The sequence below is a fragment of the Mandrillus leucophaeus genome, unplaced genomic scaffold, assembly GCF_000951045.1.
Source record: "Mandrillus leucophaeus isolate KB7577 unplaced genomic scaffold, Mleu.le_1.0 Scaffold57, whole genome shotgun sequence".
Lineage (NCBI taxonomy): Eukaryota > Metazoa > Chordata > Mammalia > Primates > Cercopithecidae > Mandrillus > Mandrillus leucophaeus.
In genome coordinates, this window is record NW_012106141.1 from 5,527,607 (window position 1) to 5,532,714 (window position 5,108).

Genomic DNA, 5,108 nt, shown 5'->3' on the forward strand with positions numbered 1-5,108 from the left:
CTGTCTCAAAAAAAAAAAAAAAAAGAAGTGGGTTCTTGTTTTGTCACTCAGCCTGGTCTCCAACTCCTGGGTTCAAGTGATCCTCCCACCTTGGCCTCCCAAAGTGCTGAGATTACAGGGATGAACCACTGCACTCAGCTGTACTTCTTAAAATAATGTGATGGATCTATATAGGCTTATCTGAACATTTATTGTAAAGCAGGAGGAGGGGGGAAGCAAGTTACAGACCAACATGAATTTGTATGATTTAATTTGTGTGCACATTTTAGAAACAAAAATAGCAGTTGGGTGCAGTGGCTCACACCTGTAATCCCAGCACTTTGGGAGGCCGAGGTGGGCAGATTGTTTGAGCTCAGGAGTTTGAGGCCAGCCTGGATAACACAGCAAAATCTCATTTCTACAAAAAGTACAAAAATTAGCTGGGCGTGGTGGTGTGCACTTGTAGCCCCTGCCACTCAGGAGGCTGAGGTGGGAAGATGGCTTGAGCGTGGGACGTGAAGATTGCAGTGAGTTGAGATGGCACCACTGCATTCCAGACTGGGTGACAGAGCCAGATCCTGTCTCAGAAAAATTAAAAGTAAAGTTGAAACAATTTAAAAAGCACTAACAGCCAAGTGTGGTGGCTCATACCTATAATCCAGCACTTTGGGAGGCTGAGGCAGGAGGATTGTTTCGGCCCAGGAGTTTGAGACCAGCCTGGGCAACATAGCAAGACCCCCATCTCTACAACTACTTGGAAGGCTGAGAGGCTGAGGTAGGAGAATCACTGGAGCCCAGGAGTTTAAGACCAGCCTGGGCAAAGTAGTGAGATTTTGTCTGTAAATGAAAAAAAACAAAAGCACTAATATATGTTAATGTATGGATTAATGTATGTTAATATATGTATGGGTTAAGTTGCTCATCAGCCGGGCAGCTCCCAGGGAGCCAGTCTAGGAGGGGAGCCGAAACAGGACTGGAAGAAATGGAAACATGGTGCCAGGTAACTCAGGTTTCCACATGAGGTGGACCTGTAACCCCCGGTGATCAGAGGTATACAGCACCGCCTGGGGGGAACGCAAACACCCTCCTCCCCAGCACTAGAGTCTAGCTACAGATTCTCTCAGGACTTCGCTCATGTCAGCTTAGTCCTTGGTCCGGGCTACTTGCTGCGCCCAAGACCTAGTGATTTGTTAGTGCAGATCCTCATCCTATGTCCTTTAAGACAGCTCCGCCAGGCGCTATGGCTCACGCCTGTAATCCTAGCACTTTGAGAGGCCGAGGAAGGTGGATCACCTGAGGCCAGGAGTTCAAGACCAGCCTGACCAACATGGAGAAACCCTGTCTCTACTAATAATACAAAATTAGCTGGGCATGGTGGCACATGCCTGTAATCCCAGCTACTTGGGAGGCTGAGGCAGGAGAATCGCTTGAACCCAGGAGGCAGAGGTTGCGGTGAGTCGTGATCATGCCATTGCACTCCAGCCTGTGCAATAAGAGTGAAACTCTGTCTCAAAAAAAAAAAAAAAAAAAGACAGCTTCTAGAAGCTGACTGGCTTGGAGAACTACAATTCCAAGACCATTCCAAATGAGTCAAAGGCCAGCTTACATTCTGTGCCTGTAATAAATCCTTTATTTTGAAAAGAAAGAGGAATGTTATTTTTTCATTAACAGAAAATTGGTTTCTCCACATTCTGCTTAAATACATTTTGAAAAACTATCTTACAAATATCAGGTTGAGAGGATGCCAACTTTTTAGCCTGCCCAGGGCACCTATGGGACTCAGTCCAGTTCTGTACATGGATAAGGAAAAAAATAAACCCTGGAAGGATTTATAGCAGTGGGCCAAGGCAATCATGATGAGGTAAAATGGTAACTTTTACTTTTTTTTTTTTCTTTTCCCAAGACAGTTTCACTCTGTCGCCCAGGCTGGAGTGCAGTGGCTCGATCTTGGCTCACTGCAACCTCCAGCTCCCGGGTTCAAGCAATTCTCGTGCCTCAGCCTCCCGAGTAACTGGAATTACAGGCACATGCCACCATGCCCGGCTAATATTTGTATTATTAGTGGAGATGGGGTTTTACCATGTTGACCAGGCTGGCCTCAAACTCCTGACCTCAGATGATCTGCCCACCTCGGCCTCCCAAAGTGCTGGGATTACAGGGGTGAGCCAATGCACCCAGCCAACTTTTACTTTTTACCTTAAGGACTTTATTTCTACCTTAAATGTTTCTCTAATGTTTTGAAAACATACACTGTTGGTAGGAATGCATAATAGCACACACCCACTTTGGAAAACAGGTTGTTTGTTTGTTTGTTTTTGAGACAGAGGCTTGCTCTGTCACCCAGGCTGGAGTGCAGTGGCATGATCTCAGGTCACTCCAACCTCTGCCTGCTGGGTTCAAGCAATTCTTGTGCCTCAGCCTCCCGAGTACCTGTGGTTATAGGCATGAGCCACCTCATCTGGCCTGGTTTTTTTTATTTTGTTTTTTGAGATGGAATTTCACTCTTGTCAACCAGGCTGGAGTGCAGTGGCATGATCTCAGCTTACTGCAACCTCCACCTCCCAGGTTCAAGTGATTCTCCTGCCTCAGCCTCCTGAGTAGCTGGGATTACAGGCACTCGTCACCATGATTGGCTAATTTTTGAATTTTTAGTAGAGACAGGGTTTCACCCTATTGGCCAGGCTGGTCTCAAACTCCTGACCTCAGGCGATCCACTTGCCTTGGCCTACCAAAGTGCTGAGATTATAGGCGTGAGCCACTGTGCCCACCGGCCTAATTTTTTTTTCTTTTTCTTTTTCTTTTTTTTTTTTTTTGATATGGAGTCTCACTCTGCCACCAGGCTGGAGTGCAGTGGCACAATCCAGGCTCACTGCAACCTCTGCCCCCCAGGTTCAAGCGATTCTCCTGCCTCAGCCTCCCAAGTAGCTGGGACTACAGGCACTCGTCACCATGATTGGCTAATTTTTGTATTTTTAGTAGAGACAGGGTTTCACCACGTTGGCCAGGATTGTCTCGATCTCTTGACCTCATGATCCACCTGCCTCAGCCTCCTAAAGTGCTGGGATTATAGGCATGAGCCACCATGCCCTGCCCTAAGTTTTTTCTTAATGATAGAGATGGGGTGTTGCCTTGTTGCCCAGGCTAGTCTCTGACTCCTGGACTCAAGGAGTCCTCCCACCTTGGCCTCCCAAAGTGCTGGGATTACAGGCATGAGCCTCCATGCCTGGCCAGAAAAACAGTTTCTTAAAAAGTTAAACATACCTACTCTATGATCCAACCATTCCACTTCTAGGTAATGACCCAAGGGAAATAAAAGCATGTGTACTTGGATGTTCATACCAGCTTTGTTTACAATTGCCAAGATGTAGAAACAACCCGAAGGTCCATTAACAAGTGAATGGATGAACAAACTGTGGTGCATCCAGACAATGGAATCGACCTGAGCAGTGGAAAGGAACTACCTACCATGCACACAACAACATGGACACCGATGAATCTCAGAATAATTATGCTAAGTGAAGGGGGCAAGGCCAGTTTTTTTTAAAAAACTGCATACTGTATGATTCCATCTTATATAAAATTCTAGAAAATGCCACCTACTCTATAGTGACAGAAGGCAGATCAGTGTTTGCCTGGAGATGTAGGGGGTAAGCAGATAGAGATGGAAGGAGGAGATTACAAAAGAGTATGAGGAAACTTTCTTTTTTCTTTTTGAGACAGGGTCTCCCGCTGTCATCCAGGCTGGAGTGCAGTGGTGCCATCACAGCAGACTGCAGGCTCCGTCTCCTGGGTGCAAGTGATCTTCTGGCCTTAGCCTCCCGAGTAGCTGGGCCTACAGACATGCACCACTACACCCAGCTAATTTTTGTATTATTTATAGAGATGGGGTTTCATCTTGTTGCCCAGGCTGGTCTCGAACTCCTGAGCTTAAGCAATTCTCCCTCCTTGGCCTCCCAAAATGTTGGGATTATAGGTGTGAGCTACTGTGCCTGGCCTGGAAACTTTCTGGGGTGATGAATATGTTCACTGTTTTGATTGTAGTAATGGTTTCATGGATACACACATACATGCATGCACACACACACACATATATATATACACATATGATCCTATGTGTGTGTATATACATATCAAACTTATAACATTGTACATTTCAAATATGTGTAGTTTACTGTATGTCAATTACATCAAAACAAAATTACATCAAAAGTAAGGAAGAAGGAAGGAAGGAAGGAAGGAAGGAAGGAAGGAAGGAAGGAAGGAAGGAAGGAAAAGTGTTTCAATTTTTTTTTTTTTGAGACGGAGTCTCCTTCTGCCACCCAGGCTGGAATGCAGTGGCGTGATCTCGGCTCACTGCAACCTCTGCCTCTTGGGCTCTAATGATTCTCTGGCCTCAGCCTCCTGAGTAGCTGGGACTACAGGCGCCCACCACCACGCCCGGCTAATTTTTGTATTTTCAGTAGAGACAGGGTTTCGCCATGTTGGCCAGGCTGGGCTCGAACTCCTGACCTCAAGTGATCCACCAGCCTCGGCCTCCTAAAGTACTAGGATTACAGGCATGAGCCACCGCACCCAACCTACGAGTGTGTTACACTTTTATGGGCAGAAAAAAGGCAATTAGCATAAATTCAAAAGCACACCCACAAAAAAACAAAAAAGTGTGCTCTTTCACTGTATAACAGGTTTGTCTTCTAAATCTCGTCTCCTCTACCTATCACTGCAGAGGGTAAGTGCACCAAGGTGCTCTTTTGTTCAACTTATTTAAGATGATCTATTCCTTTTTCTCCCCCATGTCTTCCCTGAAGAGTATATGAAGTGGGATCCCGCTGAAATGGAGATAAGGTTTCTTCACCTCCCTTGCTCCACAATGGCCCAGCTTCTCCCTGTGGAGGTTACAGGCTGTGAGGAATATGATGACATGTTTACTTTGGAGCAGACCTTGGCCAATAAATACACTCCCAGCTCAGACCAGAATCAGCCCCTGATAGGAGATAGGTCCTTCCAAAATAGCTGGAGGTCAGTCCTTCCTCCAAATGCTGGGCTGGTCTTTAATAGTGAGGGGAGGGGAGGGTGAGAGTCAACACAGTGCATTTTTCCTGGGTTTCCCTAGATCCTAAACTAGGAGAGCT